The sequence below is a fragment of the Bos javanicus genome, chromosome 2 (assembly GCF_032452875.1).
Source record: "Bos javanicus breed banteng chromosome 2, ARS-OSU_banteng_1.0, whole genome shotgun sequence".
In the NCBI taxonomy this organism is placed as follows: Eukaryota; Metazoa; Chordata; class Mammalia; order Artiodactyla; family Bovidae; genus Bos; species Bos javanicus.
In genome coordinates this window covers 56,082,835-56,103,666 of record NC_083869.1, presented here as the reverse complement: position 1 = coordinate 56,103,666, position 20,832 = coordinate 56,082,835, and positions in this window count along the sequence as shown.

Sequence of the window (20,832 nt, the reverse complement as noted above, 5' to 3'; positions counted from 1 at the left end):
TTTGTAAGTATTATCTGATGAAGGTTATAGAAAAGAAAGGGAAAAAAAAATTAAACCTGGCATCTGTCCAAACTATCCTTTTTTCAAAGTGGTCCACAGTGAGTCCATTAGGCCAAGCCCCGGTTTTCATGTCTTTGTAAATGGTTTTCCTCCCAGCACCACTCATGGAGGCAGATTCAATGCGAGGAAAATTGGCATCCCAATCTGTCCAGAAAAGAATTCTGAAGAAAAAGAAATGATGCTATTGATGATATTACTGTTTCAGTCATTCAGTTCAAAAAAAAATGTATTGAATTTCTATGACTATGCTAGGCACTGGCTAGGTAAACAATCACAAGTAAAACAGATGCATTATCTAGCCTCATGGGGCTCAGAGCCCAGAGCAAGAGACAGACTAAACAAATGCTGGAATATATAACTACAGCTTCTGAAATAGATTCAAGAATAATTTTGTTATGAGACTGAGTACTAGGTAAGTAAAATACTTTGAGAAGATAATCAGCGGGGAAAAAAGCAGTTTGAGAAGGTAACATTTAGACTGAATCTGAGAGATGAGCAGAGCATGACAAGAAGAATAAATGGTAGAAACAAAAGTCTTAATGAGGGAAAGAAAGTGGGTGACTGAGGAACAGAAATGAGGCTACTGTATTAGAAATATGGCAGTGAGGATAAAGGGGAAATAGATGAAGAGGGTGATATAATGGATCTTTTTCGATATGGCAATCATTTGGGTTTTGCCTTATCTCATATTTAAGCAGGAAAGAAATATGGCATCATATATACAAATTCATTATGCTGAGTCATTATGTAATATACTATATTACATCAGACAGTTATTTTAAAGGACCAGGCAAATATGGTGGTATCAGTGAAGAGAAGTGAATGGGTTCAAGGAATATTTTATTTCAAGTAGTTTGTAGTAGTTTAGTTGCTAAGTTGTGTCCAACTCTTGCGGCCCCATGGACTGTAGTTTACCAGGCTCCTCTGTCCATGGGATTCTCCAGGCAAGAATACTGGAGTGAGTTGCCGTTTCCTTCTCCAGGGGATCTTCCTGACCCAGGGATTGAACCTAGGTCTCCTGCACTATAGGCAGATTCTTTACCAACTGACCTACAAGGGAAGCCCTTATTCCAAGAGGTAGAACTGACTTCCAGGACTAAATGAGTATTGGATGTAGGGAATGAAGTAGAGAACAGAATTACAGGTGGCTGTGTTCCTTGTCTTGGCAAACTCAAGGGTAAGGACAGGCAGAGGGTGTACAAGGGATCCATTAAGTGAAATGGAAAAAAAAAAAGCAAGAGAAATGCATTTTAAGACCTGGGATTGAGTATGGATGGATGTGGAGAGCAATCAAAAATACAGTTTTAAATTTTTTCACCTTGAGATTTAAGACATAAAAAGGAGATTTCCAGGAAGCTGTGTGGTATGTCAGGGTGAAATTCAGAGAAGGCATCAGAACTGTAGACATGAATTTGAAAGTATTCTGCATGGAGATGACATTTAGATTCACATGAATGGAACAGATCATATGATAGAGGATGCAGAGGGAAAACAGTAGGACATCAGATACTTTGATTTACACATACATGCATTTTTATAATACTCTTTTTTTTTCTGAATACTCTTTGTAACTCTACAAATTCACAGTATATGAACAGTTCCACACATTAGGCATCAAATGTTTTATGTTGTGCATTTGATTTCTAAGGCTATTAGGTAATGGAGAGTTTATGTTTAATTGATAGTGGCTTAAACTGCTCATGCATGTTTCAGTTGTATATATATAACAGGTACACAACAATTCTGCAGTCATTACAACTAGCTAATGATTTCTTTTTGAGTGCTTACTATACACTAAATACTTATTTTCAGAACTTTATGCAGATTATCTCATTTAATTCTTCATGAAGCCATGACTAAAGTTATCCATGTTTATAGATGAGAAAACAAGCTTAGAAAAGTTGAATTCCTTGACCCAGTTACATGGCTAGCAAGTGGCAGATGAAGTTGGGAAAATGGATACTTCAACTGCTGACTTTATGCTTTTAACATCTAATGTTTTAATGTCATTGACACTAAATAACAAAGGGAAAGCATTTGGTATGGAAGTAGGGAAATGGCTGGTAATCAAAAAATAGTAGTTGTCTTCTTTGTACCTTCTCTATACCTTAGTAGTAGAAACAACGCGAATGAGTAGCATGGAGATTTGGGAGGAAAGAACACACAGAACTGGAGAGACAGTGACAGTTCAATATATTTTCCTATCATCAGTTCTGACAACCTTTTGATCAGAAATGGTAAAGTTACTGGCAAAAATAAACTTGGCTTCATTATAGTTGTATATAGTGTGGCCTGCAAGGAGATCCAACCAGTCAATCCTAAAGGAAATCAGTCCTGAATATTCATTGTAAGGACTGATGCTGAAGTTGAAATTCCAATACTTTGGCCACTTGAGGGGAAGAACTGACTCGTTTGAAAAGACCCTGATGCTGGGAAAGATTGAAGGTGGGAGAAGAAGGGGACAACAGAGGATGAGATGGTTGGATGGCATCACTGACTTGATGGACATGAGTTTGAGTAAGCTTCGGGAGGTGGTGATAGACAGGGAAGCCTGGCATGCTGCAGTCCATGGGATCACAAAGAGTCAGACACAACTAAGCAACTGAACTGACTGATAGGTTTGCTATATAATCCTTAGGTATATGGATTGGGAAAATGGAAACAATCCTTTGGAACAAAATTTCAAAATGCAATTCAAGATTTCTTCTCTGTTAAAAAATGTATTGTATCTATTTAAAGAAATGTGCAGTGATGTAAACTAAGTATTCATTATGATTTCAATATCTGAGAGGTACATAGTCTCTTATAGGATATAGAAATTACAAATATGAAAGGATTAGATGACAACACAAAATATCATATAATAAATTTATTTGATATGTATGTTAAAAGCACATGGTGGGCAGGATAGGAAATGAACCTATCTTCTTGAAGAGACTGCAGGTTCCCTTACAACCTAAGCACCAGACATTCCAAAAATGTTATTAAATAATTGCATCAATGTTGAATAACAATGTATATGTTTTGTGTCAGACAAGCTTGGAACCAAGGTTAGAATATGTCACTAATTAGAGCATACTTAACTCAGATTCCATTTGCTCATCTGTACATAAAAATTTTCACAGTACCACTGAAGGAATATTTGATGAGGTAATAGATGTAAACAATTTAGCACACAAAATGCCTGGCACACAGAAGACTTTTGTGTTTGCACAAGCATCCACATACATTTACACATAGAACATTTTTTAAAAGCAAAATTTCAAAGTCATTTAAAACTATTAAACAAACAGGAACACACACACACACAGAAAGAGAGAGAGGTTGGGGATTAATACTAATATTAATGTTTAAATGTTACAATATCATGTATGTGAAGGTAGATTAGTTTTATAAAGTAAGCATGAGTTAAAGCTATGAAAAAACTTAAAGAAGTAGGTCACAGGAATAGGTTTATCCCACACAAAATTTCTCAAAAAATTATTTATATTAAATTTGTGTTTGCTTGTTTAATGGACAGCTTTCTACAGCTCTAGGGATGGGAACATACCCACAAAAATAATACCTAAATTATTAATTGTCTAACCACCAAATATCTGATAAGTAAGTTGTTAGGGAAGGATAAAGATGCACATTATTACATTAGAAGGCAATATCATTGTTGAAGCTGGGTGATAAATACTAGGGAACTTATTTTACCATTCTTTCTACTTCGTATATTTGAAAATTTCTGTATAAGTATTCAAAAGTGTAACAAATCCAAAATTAAATTAATAGAAAAAAATTTTTATAAGTATCAGGGATAATTTATAAAATCTTGTTTTGGGGAATATTTTTTTTCCTGAAAAGACTATTGTTTAAAGATAGGATTGTTTACATGAGAAAATACTAATTATCTGGAAATATCAATAACATATATATATTGTGTGTGTGTTAGTCACTCAGTTGTGTCCAATTCTTTGGACCCCATGGATTGTAGCCCACCAGGCTCCTCTGTCCATGGAATTCTCCAGGCAAGAATACTGGAGTAGGTTGCCATAATTTTCTCCAAGGGATCTTCCAGACCCAGGGAATAAACCTGGGTCTTTTGCATTGCAGGCAGATTCTTTATTATCTGAGCCACCAGGGAAGTCCAACATATGTATTACTTATAAGCTATTTCATATATAATTTGTTGCCTTAAAAATAAATACTAAATAAAACAAAGATTAATTATTATAAAGCTGGTAAGCTATATGGTTAAGTAGAGGAATATCCTTCTTGAAAACAGTAAATATAAAATGAATTATGTGTCTCACTTCAAATTTAATTTTGGATGTACACATCTTTTCATGGCCACCAGGTCGTTATTTGTCAGCTACGCTTTAAAGTTATCATTAAGAAAATACAATTTAAAATAGAAACAAGATCAGCACAGCATTAATCAAATTCATTATAATATCTTGAAAAACAAGGTAAAGTAGAGATATGCAAATCTGAAGAAGATTAGGAAAAATAATCCCTGAAAACAAACATAGTGAATTTGAGAGTAGATAGACCACAATGTGGGAGACTGGGGTTCAGTCCCTGGGTTGGGAAGATCCCCTGGAGGAGGGCATGGCAACCGACTCCAGTATTCTTGCCTAGAGAATTCCATGGACAGAGGAGCCTGGTGGGCTACAGTCCAGAGGGTCACAAAGAGTAGGACAGGACTAAGTAACCAAGCACAGCACAGATCTGGACAACGCTGTACTCCAAACTCTAGACTGATGCTGCTGCTGCTGCTAAGTCGCTTCAGTAGTGTCTGACTCTGTGTGACCCCATGGATGGCAGCCCACCAGGCTCCGCCGCCCCTGGGATTCTCCAGGCAACTAGACTGATGACCCAAAGGCTTCTGAAGCATTGTCTTTTGCTTGTTTAACAAATAGAAAATTGATATCTCTCTTTTAGCTTTCTATCTTATGGTGTTGTATCAATTACAATGTGCAAATAAGTAGCCCTGCAATTCTGCATTCTCTATACGTAGGTTCACTACAAATAGGTACTGAAGACTTTCAAGTGTATATTTCCAGTGGACCAAAATACATGGCCTGCCACTCTTTTAGGAATTATAAAATAAGTGGTCCCTTCATTTCTTCACTAAATATAGCAGGGCTAAGCTATTTCTTCTGTAGTGGTCACTATAGTTCTAATTTTTCAGTAACTTAGGTGGGAAATTTTCAACACCTTGTATAATTACATATCCTAGAATTAGCACCTCTAAAAATGTTCTTAACCTTGCATAAGTCAGTTTACAATCAATCTTAAAACTTGATTTTAAGGATCATTGTTTTATAAAGTTCTAGGCACTCTTTTGTACACTTTACTATGTGGTTTTTTAAAAAATCGTTTTTCCCTTATTACTTTCTTTTTATGTTTAAAATGTATTAGCATTACAATGACTACATTATTTCTTCAAGTATACAAAGACTGAATAGCCCTCCTTATAAGATGTATGAAAATGTTCAACCATGATTGCTTTTATAAAAGAGACTACAGTCCACTGATCTACAGTTCCTGGATTCATAGGTTAGTGTGTATCAGGATTAAATTGGGTCAATGGACCATGAACAACTTGTACCATCACAGGTACAAAAGGGCTATTATCATCTTCAGGTCAAGATGCAAAAGGTAAAAATAAAGGACCGTGGCAAAAAGAGAGCTTGCTTATCTATAATCTTTAGGTCGTCTAAAACCAACAATGTTTTTATTAGTTTCATTTAGAAATGCTCCCAGATTAAGTTAAAATTTTATTTAGATGTCTTACTAATCTTCATAATGATATGTCTGCTTTCACTAACTGCAATTGTTACAGCAGAGTCCAGTTATTATACTGCATGAAAATTAAATACCAGCAGTTCATCAGGAAGACACTGTGCATCTGAAGGAGCATAAAGGCAACGAAAGTTCGAGAACTGAAGTGAGTGCCCTGTAAGATTCTGAACTCCTTGGTGCTTGTTACTCTCTAACAATAAGCTTGATGTTTACAGGAGATTCATGTACTGCTTCAGGTCACCTTAGCAATACGTGTATTCCTTTAAAATGGATAGAAAGAGAAATGGCTCCTTCCTAAGATCCCTAATTTAGCATCTTGGAATAACTTGTTACCTGGGACACTGGGTCAAAACCTAGAATACTGCAGAAATGTGACATGTTAGCAAATATATCTTTTTTTTTTTTTTTTTTGCAAATATATCTTAAAACATCAGAAGAAGGCCTGTGGATTCCATGTTAAGGAACCAAAGTAGTCAATTAAAAACAAGTCTTTTTTGGCATTTGTTTAAAAAAAAAAAGTCACAAAGACCTTGGTTCTTTTAGGAAGCTCGTGTGATGTAAACATGTGGCTAATGGTATATAACCTGCTTTTTTTCCTAGCTGGGCTTAGGGAGCAAAGTGGCTGGTTGCAAACTTTTTCTTTCATTCGTCATTGTCAAAGAATATAATAGTGGTGCCCATTAGCTGTATTTTACTGGCAAAGCTATTGCCAGTAACAGCTATTGGGCTTTACAGCTATTGCCCACTAGCTGTAAAGATACATTGCTGTATCTTTAAGGTGTATCTTGAATTCCTATAAGTTTCATGTAAACAGAAGGTCTATTCATATGCATTACTTTACTTAATGAGTACTTATTGAGAACACTGCTACGAAAGGGCAGAGAAAGATTTCATAGATTTGGAAGTAACTGCCATCAAAAAGCTTACAATTTAGTAGGAAAGGCAACAGTAATTATACAATTATACTATACAATTATACATATTATACTATATTTCTCAAAAAATTATCCAGTGTCTTTATCTTAAAATTAAAATTTTCCAAAAGAATATAAATGTCTTTGGAGATCCTATAACTTTGATTCTCAGTCTCCTTACATATTTCATGAATAATTTGAGGAAGAGGGAATAGTTACTTTTACTATGCTCTCCGTCTATGGGGTCACACAGAGTTGGACACGACTGAAGCGACACATCAGCAGCAGCAGCAGCAGTTTTATGAAAAGTCCAATGTTTACAAGTGTCTATGAACTTTTTACCAAAATATACAATAAATTTGAAAGCATTTTAATATTTGCATTACATTTTTAAAATTAATTGCTACATTTTAAATTTAAATTTACAACTAAGCTCTAAAGGTGTTTACATGAACCTCATATTTTATCCATGCCAATCTTTTATAAAGTAATTTTAAATAATAAAAATTCTATTATATTATGATAAACCTATAAACTTTTCATTTATTCAGAGAGTTAAGTAAATTGGTACCGTCATTTGAACTTTGGTCATTCACACCAGAAACAATTTTCCAAGCATTATTTCTTCACCTGTTAAATAAAATTATTACCACTGTAATTATCTTAATTAGCCTCACAAGTTTGTAGTAGCAATTAGCAAGGGAAGACATCAACTTTTCTCAGAAGCATTATCAGGTTTTCCCTCCCTGGAGGCTAGCTTTCTGTCCTAATTTTCAACTCTTAGAAACTGTTTTACTTCTGGAAATTCCCTTACATCATTGAAATAGTGCTTAATATTTTCATATAAATAGTATTTGTGGATTGTGTTTGTTTTGCATTTCTGTTTTCTTTTTCTTCTCTCAGGTTAGCTATTCCCCAAACAAACTGAGATAAATAAGTTTATTCTAAGCATTGTCAATTCAAAGCTATAGAAAATGAAGCTTCAATTCCCAGATCTACTGCTTTGTTTGATCAGGCTATTTTCAAAAATTTTATACACCTGTTTTATGTGTTTGTTTTCTTCTCTGTGTGTGCCCTTTGTATTTTGGGAAGCAGTCAGAGTTCTCCTAACATAATGGTACACTTGCTAAAATTATCACTTTCTCCAAAATATTGCTTTCCCTTATACAGAAAGTTTCTCATGCAGATAAGCTGCAGTTACCAAATAGGTATGTCTAAGTTGTGAAAAATTCCACACCAGTAGCTATTACATTGAGGGTAAAAACCTCTGTTGATGGCAGACCTCTGTGGGAAGTAAAATGTCAAAGTGGGCCATCTACTTGCACCCTCAGGAAGAGTCTATTTGAGAAGGAAATTTCGCATAAAACACGCCTGATCTCCTAGTTAACTGTTATCACAGGACTTAATGGGTGAAATGGGCAAAGCATAAATCGTATAAACTGGAGGACACACCTTCAGCCTAAAAGATTTGCTACTGCTCTGTTGGTTGTTGACAGATTTCCCTACGTTTTCAAAAGCCAGAAATCTAGAATTGGATTCCAAATCTTTCAAAATTTTAAATTTTGGCAACTAAGTCAAATAAATGCAAAACACTGTGGAAGGTAAAACAAACAGAACAATGACAGTTGCCAGTTTGAAACCAGCAACCTTGCTCTACACAAGCTACCTTGCCCCTTTAATGTCTATATCTGAATTGAGGAAAAGGAGAACAAACAAAATTCCTAAGCTCTTGATTTCTGGGTTGCACATAAAACAGTGCACAAAGAACAGTGTGTGGACCAGGAAGCTGATTTAAACACAGGTTCCCTTTTCTCTTCTGCATCTCATTCAGATCCCTCCTGACTGATTCTCCTTTCTGACCTCCATCCTTCTTGGTCCTTCCTAGGTTGTGTATTACTTAAAAGTACAGAGCCAAAAAAATTTTCCTTTCTATCATCCTTTAGACTTGACGATAATTTTGGATATAAAATAAACAGTCAAAGGTAATAACAGAATATCCCAATATAGAAGAGTTATACATTATATTACACATTCTATCTCCTCAAAAACAATCTAATTAAGAGACATTATTGTTCCTGATGTGCAAAAGAGAATATGGAAATCTAAAGGAAGATAATACACTTGAATAGGTTCCCCAGAGGATAAGTGACTGAGCAGTGCTGGACCCTTATTTTCTGGCCCCAAATCCACTGTCTCTCTTCTCATCTTTCACAAAATACTGAAGGGAAACTCAGGCAATAATCTGGAATATACTTTTGACTTTGTCTTCCAGAATAATATGTCTTGTCTTAAAATGTCCCTATAGCCAGCATCTCACCATTGGATTCCTTCAAGTTTAATCTAATTCTCTTTCAAACTATCTCCAAGTACATACAAATACAGATAAAGGGTGAGGTGGTTAACACTTGGTGACTGTTTGGACTGAAGACTGGTCCTGTGGTTTGCAACCATTAGAGAAAATTACAGCATCTCTTTGGCAGGTCAAAAATGAATTAATTAAATTACTGCTTCAAAATAGAGTTACAAGATATTACAAAAGGGCCTAATGACCATGTTTAGGAAAAAAGAAGTTTTCTCCTTTAAAAGTACCTATGTAAGCAATTTTATATCAAATTCATGGTGATAATCTAAAATTGGTTGATATATACATGGGCTTTCCTGGTGGTTCAGATCGTAAAAGAATCTGTTTGCAATGCAGAAGACCAAGGTTCGATCCCTGGGTCAGGGAGATCCCCTAGAGAAGGACATGGCAACCCACTCAAGTACTGTTGCCTGGAAAATCCCATATACAGAGGAACCTGGCTGGCTACAGTGCATAGGGTCACAAAAAGTTCAGTGTGACTGAGTGACTGAGCACACGTGCATAATTGTAGATGTAAATATAAACATGCATCTATATATACAACCATCCACAAGTATATACACACACATATTTACATGCACAAAATAAGCACTTTGACTTCTAATTTATGAGAAAATTGAATCCAATATTAATTTTGAAGGTAATTATTTATGCCAAAGTGAATCTATGAAAGGCAAACTTCTTTACCCAAATCTTGGGTCCAAAGCGATGGCCCTGGGGTGTTCCATAGCTCCTGCAATGAGTGTAGTTCTTAAGGAACCATCTAGTTTGGCCACTTCAATTTGGTCCAGATTGCTGTCTATCCAGTATATGTTGCCTGCTATCCAGTCAACAGTCAATCCTTCTGGGGTAGCCAGGCCATGTTCCACAACCACTTCAATAGCACTGACACCTACAAAAAGAGAGAAACCAACACTTGCATCCATTCAAGTGACCCATTAAGCACTAAGGAAAAGGGGTCCTTATCAGCAGTATCAAGTATTTAACATTATATTAACTTTGAGAGACATAGTGTAAGTGTTACCTGACACAGAGAGACATTAAGATGGCCCCAAATTTAGAATTAATGATGTTTCCCAGCAGAGATTTTTAATCTCTTAAATCCTTTCAGTGACAACATAACAGAATTTTTAAACAACTCAGAGGCTAATAACAATGTTTAGGTTGCAAAAAAGTTATGTCATTTTTCTGATTTTTTAGGCAGAACAAGGAATTTTGGAAATGAAAATGACTTGCTGGTTAAAATCAGTGTGATGTAATTCAAACATTGATCTTCAGGGAAGAATAAAAAGTCCACCTGAGGCAATCTGCATCGAGCCAGTCAGCAGCTACTCTTTTAGAGCATGACTGAAAAGATCGATGTTATGGCATTTAGGCTTAAAAATAATCCTCAAGTTATATCCCCCCAACAGATTTCTGAGCCAATATAACATTTCTGAGTTGTATTTTGACTTGTAGAATGTAACATGTTTGAAAATAAAGGAAGAAGCCTGTAGTGTGGTTTAAATAAAAATAAACAATTGGGTAATACCCAGAACTATTTTTATTTATGTCCTTCATTTCTTTTGGAATTAACACTTTATAATTTATGATATTGCCAGTGCTTTTGTTAGACATGTTAATAGTGTATTTTTTTAAACAGTTAACCATGTAAAATCATGGATCTAAACCCATCATTTGAAATTGAAATCGATACTTTGTAATATAAGACACAGATTCACACATCATAATTACATTATGTTTGAACACTTCATTTTGCAAAATTGTAATGGTGATTTAAGGAGGAATTTAGATTTTGATAGAAATACCTGGCCTTTGGAATGTTATACAGATCAAAGATTTTCAAGAGAATTATGACATATATTTATCTCAAGGTCTTGCCTAGGAAAACCTAGATTGGAAAAAGAGATGCCAAATTATGGGAAAACTTGTTTAGCTCATATTAACAATCTTTGTAATAATCTATTATTTCTTTGAATGATGCTAGAAGATGAAAACCATTAAAAAAACAAAAGCTATTTTAACTCACAAAAATTATATATAGTAATTAGAAGACAGTCGTTTTCCTCTTGTAAATAAATTTCACCATTGAATACGCACCAAAATGCTCACAATTTGAAAATGGTGTGAATAGTATAGGCCTCTACCCCACTCCAACATAGTCACACATACTTCACACCCCTGGATTTCCACATATGAGGGAGAAGATAAGAGATGAAAGAGTAATCAAGCTTCCTTCTGATTACACCATATTTTTTTCTGAAATTTTCAGTTAGAAATTAATCCCACCATGAAGTCAAAATTGTAATGGAGGTACCTCCACTTTCAGAAAGCTTGCCCCGGTATATTCTGTCTTCTACAACATCTGTCCAATAAAGTAAACTTTGATTGAAGTGGAAGTCAAGTGCTATTGTGTTTCTCAATCCAGGAACAAGTAGACTATAGTCTCTTTTATGAAGATCAATCTTTCTGATCTCATGGCGAATAGAAAAGATGATGAATGCTTCAAAAGGATCTGAAAATAGATTTATGTTAACAGGCATATGGAAATATTTATATGCTTTAGTAAATAATAAAGTACTTGGGGTCAAGATCTATTTATTTAAAACCACAATTTATTATGAATTTTCTGTCATTAGAGGAGCTATTTCTTGTAATCCAAAATTTAAAAGAATCTTGAAAAACTTAGGTTTATTTGTATTTATTAAAATGATCTATAAATGTTTTTTTGTTCCTTGAATTTTTACACACCTGCTTCTGACTTTAAAATAGAAGAATTGCTGCAATTACAAGAAAGAATATGAGATTTTCTGTTTTAGTGTAGTTTAAACTGACAGCTCAAACTTTAGAAATATTGTCATAGAAATTGCTAAGTGAATAAAACTAGCTCTGTCACTTTTAGCTCATCACAGGACTCTAGATTCACAAAGGAGAGAGAACCAACAAAAGACAATTTCTATGAAGATAATTACTGGGCTTATAATTAGGAAGATGGAGGCTTTCTAGAAAACCCAAGAAAATCATACATATAACTTTTCCCTCACTAGTTTTTTAATCCTGGACCAGACCTGGAAGAAAGTGAAGAAGCTTTGAAAACAGATATGAGATTAAAGTTTTATATTTTTGTACATAAAAAAGAATGTTTTAATACTCAAAAGTTACTAAAATTACCATTTTGAAAAGTATCAAGTCCTCTACTATTGGACATACTGTGTGTTAGACATGAATTCTGCTTTATGAATATACATTTTGAGGGAGGGACCCAGGCTCAGTAAGATTTCTCCTGTTTCCATGTTACTGTCAACCTTTTATGCTTTTTTTTAGGGAACCTTTTTACTATCCCAAGTCCATACATGTTTGTGAATGTGAGCTATTATAATCACTCCTAGCCACAATGGTTGGCCTAAGAGGTGGATATAAGATCTAAGTCACGGAGATGGGTTTTTAAACTTCCAGAGAAGTTTTCAAGTTGAGGAGAAAGAGTTTCTTTAGTATTGCCCATTCATGTCCTTGTACTTTAAGTCTACTTGCAGTATTGTAGGAGAAGAGAAAAAAAGCCTCAGAAACGGAAACTGATGACCAGGAGAAAGGCCATATCCTAAGGACATTCAAACCCATAGTTCCAGTTTTCCCTAAGCCCACCTCCTTTCTTCAAATCCCCTGGGCAAACACACTTAACTCTGTTGCACTTCATTTGAACTGGATTTTTGTCAACTGTAACCAGGTATACTGTTCTTATTATGCATGTGTTAGTTGCTCAGTCATGTCCAACTCTTTGCGAGCCCATGGACTGTAGCAAGCCAGGCTCCTCTGTCAAAGGGGTTTCCCAGACAAGAATATTTGAGTGGATTGCCATTTCCTTCTCCAGGGGATCTCCAAACCCTGGGATCGAACCTGGGTCCCCCACCCAGCAGGCAGATTCTTCACCATCTGAGTCACCTGGGAAGTCACTTTGGCTTCTTTTTAATCTCATTTCCTCAGACATGTCTTCCCTGATCAGTTACCTAATAAAATCACGTCTTCATTATTCTATTTCACTATAGCCTGTTTATTCTCTTTAGAGTACAATTTAAAATCAGTATTTCCCTGTTTGCTATTGCCCTTACTCAGTGGATTATAAACTCTCTTAAAAAAGGATCTTGTCAGTCTCACTCATTATGCTGTTCCTGACATCTAGTATCAGATAAGATATAATACACACCAGGTCTCAGACTAGAAGGTGAGGGCCACCCTTCATGTAGGAGAGTCACTGGCGATTTTTTTCACTGGAGATGAATCTACTTTAGGGAGCTCTGCACAGCACATTAAAAATATGTGTTTGGGTGATTAAATGTGGAGAGACATGAATTTATCTTAAGAGACTATCTGACAGCGAGCATGGGAGAGAACTGCCACAATCAGCAGAACCTAATCTGCTGATCACAATCAGCCTACCTGACCTGACGCTGATCATACAGTATAAGCAAGACCAGCCAAGATCATAAGAACAGTCCAGAAGTCCTGAAAACTTGTGAGCAAAAGTTATGTATTTGATTATGATCATGGAAGTATTATGGTTATTTATTGCACAGTATTGTGAGGTTTATTGTACAACATTACCATGATAATATCTAAATGATACAAGATAACAAAAGTGCAAAATAATTAGTTCCAGATAGGTCCCAATAGAACAAATACTCATAAAATTTAAAATCTAGAATTTAGTATTTTTAAAATTTTAAAAAAATGGTTGTTTTGTATCAATAAACCTTGCTTGATAACCTGCTTTGGCTATGAAACAAGTGTTAGCCTAGAAACATTCTTTATCTCTTCAAGAATTAAATTTCCGTACCTGTAAAATGAGTACACAATAATCACCTTTCAATATAACTTAAACTGCTGCTATCAGAATCCAATTAGATGAAGTATGGAAATTAGCTCAGTTGGCAAATAATCTGCCTGCAATGCAAGAGACCCTGGTTTGATTCCTGAGTCGAGAAGATCCACTGGAGAAGGCATAGGCTACCTGCTCCAGTATTCTTGGGCTTCCTTTGTGACTCAGCTGGTAAAGAATCTGTCTGCAATGCAGGAGACCTGGGTTCAATCCCTGGGTTGGGAAGATCCCGTGAAGAAGGAAAAGACTACCTACTCCAATATTCTGGCCTGGAGAATTCCATGGACTGCATAATCCATGGGGTTGCAGAGTTGGACACGACTGAGCGACTTTCACTTCACTTCATGCAAGTTTGCTTTATAAGTGGACAATCATCACAGTAAATACAAATGTAGGCAAACTGTGATGTAGTCAAAAGTAATAAACTTGGAGTCAGAAGCTGATGGTTTAAGACAGAGTTCTGTTGTTAACAAGCTGTATAAATATGAGAAATTTACTAAGACTCACGGATCCTCAATAGTTTTTGAAAAAAAATGTAAAGTATATAACATACTGAGTTATCAGGATAATTGAGGATTAAAAGTGTAAATATTTAATATCTTAATAAGTATTTAATAATTACTATGATTAATTACTATTATTAAGTTTTAGAGATCAAAGAAATAAGCAAAACAGATACTGAGTAAGAGAAAAGGCAGGGTGATAACACTTTAAAAACAGTCAGATATTTCCTAGCACATGCTGAAGCTAGGGGCATTACAACTCTGAAGAGCCTTTCCTTCCTGTGGTTTATAGTCTTAGTTAAGCAGTAAATTATAGTGCAGCAACTACTTGTGAGAGAAGTTTACATTGAATACTGTTAAAGGACATGCAGTTTTTAAATCACAGAATGGCTGCTTCAACAAAGTATCTACTTTTGTTTTTTATACATAAATACATGTGTGTAATCTAATCATAATCTAAAATCTAGCATCATGTTTAAAGGAGAATCTCTGAAAGCAATCCCACTAAAGTGAGGTAAAAGATCAGGATGTCCACTAATGTTTCATCTTTCTGAAAGTTTTAAATGATGTAGACAAGTGAGAACATGTGTATATGTTCAGTAGCACAGTCACGTCTGACTCTTTGCAACCCTATGTACTGTAGCTGGCCAGATTCCTCTGTCCATGGGATTTTCCTGGCAAGAATACTAGAGTGAGTTTCCATTTCTTCCTCCAAAGGGATCTTCCTGACCCAGGGATCAAACTGTCATCTCCTGCATCTCCTGAATTGCAGGCAGATTCTTTACTTCTGAGCCACCAGGAAGCCCCAGGCAAGAAAAAGAAGCAGCAAAAAGTTGAAAGGAGGTGCTAAAAATAAACTACTATTTACAAGTTAAAAAAAATGATACTTGGAAAATTTAGGATAATCAACTGACAAAACTACAACAGAAGAGAAAGAGAATTCAGTAATAAACGTTCGGGACAAAATTTTTGAAAAAATCACTAGCCTTCCTAAAAATTATAGCAGCTAACCTAAATTACCCTGATAGATCAGTTGGTAGAATCCACCTGCAATGCAGGAGACCCCGGTTTGATCCGTGGGTCGATAAGATCCCTTGGAGAAGGGATATGCTACCCAATCCAGTATTCTTATGCTTCCCTTGTGGCTCAGCTGGTAAAGAATCCACTTGCAATGTGGGAGACCTGGGTTCAATCCCTGGGTTGGGAAGATCCCCTGGAGAAGGGAAAGGCTACCCACTCCAGTATTCTGGCCTGGAGAATTCCATGGACTGTGTAGTCCGTGGGTTTGCAAAGAGTCGGACATGACTGAGTGACTTTCACTTTCACTTTCAAGCCAAATTAAAAAAAAAACAAAATGAAAAAACAAATGCACATTAGCAACAATAAAAAAAGTAAAAAAAATAAAATACAAACTTGGGAATAAAAATATTAAGAAATATTTAGAGTACATAAAGACATTTAATGACTTTAAAACAGGAATCGTATATAGCTTTATCAGATAGAGACAAACAAACAATTCCCCAAAGATTTTGCATCTGCATGAATTAATTCATAAATTTACTATAACACTGCTTATTCAACTTATATGCAAAGTATATCATGTGAAATGCTGGGCTGGATGACTCACAAGCTGGAATCAAGATTGTAGGAGAAATATCAAAAATCAGATATGCAGATGATACCACCCTAGTGGCAGAAAGTGAAGAGGAACTAAAGAGCCTTTTGATGAAGGTGAACCAGGAGAGTGAAAAAGCTGGCTTAAAACTCAACATTCAAAAAAATTAGATCAAGGCATTGGGCCCCATCACTTCATGGCAAATAGATGGGGAAACAATGGAAACAGTGACAGACTTTAATTTCTTGAGCTCCAAAATCACCACAGATGGTGACTGCAGCCATGAAATTAAAAGACACCCGCTCCTTTGAAGAAAAGCAATGACTAACCTAGACGGTGTATTAAAAAGCAGAAGCATCACTTTGTTAATAAAGGTCGTATAGTCAAAGCTATGTTTTTGCCAGTAGTCATGTATGGATGTGAGAGTTGGACAATTAAAAAAAGGTGGAGCACTGAAGAATTGATGTCTTCAAACTGTGGTGCTGGAGAAGACGCTTGAGAGTCCTTTGGACAGCAAGGAGATTAAACCAAGTCAATCCTGAAGGAAATCAACCCTGAATATTCATTGGAAGTACTGATACTGAAGCTCCAATACTTTGACCACCTGATATGAAGAGTCGACTCATTGGAAACGACCCTGATGCTGGGCAAGATTGAGGGCTAGAGAAGAAGAGGGTGGCAGAGGATGAGATGGTTAGATAGCATCACTGACTCAATGGACACGAGTTTGAGCAAACACTGGGAGATAGTGAAGGATAGGGAAGCCTGATGTGCTGCAGTCCATGGGGTCCCAAAGAGTTGGACATGATAGTGAAGGAATAACAACAAATGATGCAACAAAATTAAAAATTTCATTCTTTGAAATGATACTAGATAATTCTAAAGATTATTTTCAAAATTGGGCTTCAACAGGAAACTGCATCCTGTTAATTCAAGGGAAATATATAAAAGTGAATAAGTCCAACAGGCATTAAAAATATTATTATTTTAATATAAGATACTTTGGCAATGACCCATAACTGATGAGAAGGCATAGAAATATGATAGCTTTGGGGTCAATAGGGAAAATGGGGTCACAGAGAGTCTGACACTACTGAACAACTGGAGTGAACTAGGAAAAAATTACATTGGAAAATTTTCTGACTTAAAAAATAATTCCCAAGTGACTTAACATATTTAAAATGATAAATAAAAGTATAAAAAATAGAAGTAAATATAGAAGCATTATTTTTAGTATGCTAGAATGGGAAAAGTCTTTCTGAGCATAATGCAAATCACAGACAACCTAAAGAAGGATGTTTAATGTATATTGAAGAAATTGTAGGAGAAAAACAGTGAAAAAAGTCAAAAGACAAACGGCAAACTAGGCAAAATATCTACATTATAATAAAGGCTAAATTATTTAAAATATATGAGCTCCTACATATTGACAATAGAAAATATTCATATGAATAAGGCATAAAGGACATTAAAAAGAAAATTCATAGAAGGAAAATATAAACAAGGTCAAAATATTAAAAAATATTCAATACTCTCATAAAATGATAAATGGATTTTAAAACTGAAAAGTTTTGATTAGACACTGTACTGGTTAAAGTATAGACAAAAGGCCATCTGATATACTGATAACGGAAGTATAAGCCCTAAACAGTGCTACTGGACAATATTCATCAAAATTTTAAGCATATTTTCACCCCTTGATAATTAAATCCACTTATAAAAATAGAATTATACATATAAACATTTGTAGATGAGGACGGAAATCCTTTGCAATATCATTTATGGTAGCAAATGATTAGGCAACATAAATGTTCACCAATAGATGGCTGGATAAATAATCTATGATCTAGTCACAAAGTATAATAGTATAAGGTCATATCAATGAATATGATTAATATGCATATGCTAATATGCAATAGTTTCTAATATTTTGTAAGTGGAAAATGGTAAGATGTGAATCAGATATGCATCAGATACTACCATTTGAGTTAAAAAATAAAAAAAAAATTTATAGACCTATATGTAGATAAATCACAGAATACATTATGAAAGATTAATGAAGTAATGTTGTTACTTCTGCCACAGGAAGGATGATGAGCTCAGAGTAGGAAGAAAACTATTTCTTATCTAATTCTGCACAGATTCAATTTTTGGCATTGGGATATATTTCCTATTAAAACTATTTTATGAATGAAAATTTTAACTAGTAATAGAAGGAATTGTTATATCCAGCCAGCTTCTAAGAAATATTCATAAATGAAACAAGAATTGTTTGGGTATGACATATATGCTTTTCCCCTCAGGAGAACTCATATTTAAGATAGCATTTACTGTTCTTGGGCTTCCCTAGTAGCTCAGCTTGTAAAGAATCTATCTGCAATGCAGGAAACCCTGGTTTGATTCCTGGGTCAGGCAGATCCTCTGGAGAAGGGATAAGGTACCAACTCCAGTATTCTTCATCTTCCCTGGTGGCTCAGACGGTAAAGAATCCACCTGCAATGTGGAAGATCTGGGTTTGATCCGTGGGTTGGGAATATCCCCTAGAGGAGGGCATGGCAACCTACTCTAGTATTCTTGCCTGGAGAATACCCATGGACAGAGGAGCCTGGCAGTCTACAGTCCATGGGGTCACAAAGAGTTGGACATAATTTAGCAACTAAGCACACACAAATAGGGAATTAAAAAATAGAAATATTATGACATCAAATGTGTAGATTAAAAAGCATGAACTATTAAAAATTAATGAGATAAGAATAATTCCAAAATGATGGAATAAGGACTTCTAAAAGTCCTCTCCTCCATTAGAAACAATAAAAATACTAGCAAAATGGTCATTTTTTCCTAAACTCTAGAAATTAACCAAAGTCTAGTAATAACCAGTGTCATTAAGAAAAAAATGCTGAATATCAGTAAGAACAGCAAACTTTGTGGCATTTTAATAAGCACCAATCCCAATTACTCAGTCATTAAAAAGAATGAAATGAATGCCATTTGCAGGAACTTGAATGGGCCTAGGGAGTATCATACTAAGTGAAGTAAATAAGACAGAGAAAGACAATTATCATGTGATAATTGTCTACATGAGTTTGGGTAAACTCCGGGAGTTGGTGATGGACAGGGAGGCCTGGTGTGCCGCCGTTCATGGAGTTGCAAAGAGTTGGACACGACTGAGCGACCGAACTGAACCTGTACTGATAATCTACATGTAAAATATTAAAAAAAAATATTCATATAAAATTATTTATAAAGCAGAAACAGACTCATAGAGAATGAACTTATGGTTACCAGCAGGGAAGGGTGGCTGGGAGGGATAGATTGGGAGTTTTGGATTGATATGTACATCAGTTCAGTTCAGTTCAGTCGCATACTACTATATTTAAAATAGATAACCAAGGACCTATTCCATTTTTATGTAATGTCCAGAATAGGCAAATCTACAGAGACAGAAAATAAACTAGTGGTTGCCAGAGTCACGTGTAGGGGTTTATGGGGAGTGATTTCTAATGTCTAATGGGGTTTGTTGAGGGCGACTAAAATACTCTAAAATTAGACAGTGGTAATCCCAGGAACGGCGGAGCCTGGTGGCCTGCCGTCTATGGGGTCGCACAGAGTCGGACACGAATGAAGCGACTTAGCAGCAGCAGCAGCAGCAACAGTTGTATTACTCTCTAAATACACTATAGAGCACTGAATTGTGTATCTCAATTTATCTGTCATAAGAAAAAAGAAATATGGTAATAAGTGTGGAAATTTATAAAAAGTAAAGAACTGTACATATATACTATTTTTAGTCCACTGTTAACTAAAAATCATGTATTTTTACCTCATTTGATTACTCCGTATAACTAAACTCAACTCTGAAAATTTTTCTATCTACATAAGGAAAGAATATAGCATTCTGAGAGTTTAATGCTTTTCTTCTTTGTATATTTACGCTAGTTGACTAGCATATTCAAACACACAAAAAATAACATTTCAACTCAATAATTCAGAAAATATAAAAAGAATTAACTCACAGGAACTAGGAAGAATGTAATCAATAAAACTATAGAAATTGATAAAATAGAGAAAAACAGATGATCAAAAAATACTTCTTTGGATTTGTTGTTACTATTTCCTCTTTGAGAGAATAATGAAATCTGAAATAAATAACCCAGTGTGCCATTTTAGATACTACTGGGAAATTATAAAGACTAGTTTTAAAAATTATAGGTCTCACAATGGTCTTTTCTTTAATGAAAACAAACAAAAACTCTATATAAAACATTTAACAATAAAACACAATTAATAAATTTTAGGTGATTCAGTTTTGATGTAGATATATAAAATTCTTTTGAGGCAAACTTGATTTGAAATGAGTATCAACAAATGGTGAAACAGTCATCATTTTTACAGTCTTCTAACAATTTTTTTCCAGTATACTAGCTCCTGTCTAGTAAGTGACTGAATTTAACAGCTCAGGCCAGTACATCACACTCTACAAAGAAGTGGCTTGGAATTTTTCTACTTTAGCATATTATGTGATTATATACACACCAAAAAAATAAGGTTACAGTTTATATTTTATAGTAATTAATTTCATGTTTATAAACATATTACATCAGAAGTAGCTTTTTAAAAATGTTCAAAATATTGTAATTTTCTATCTGTAATTCTCTTTTCTTGGATTTTCTTTTATTTCCATTTCAGGCTTGCACAATAATTTTTACAAA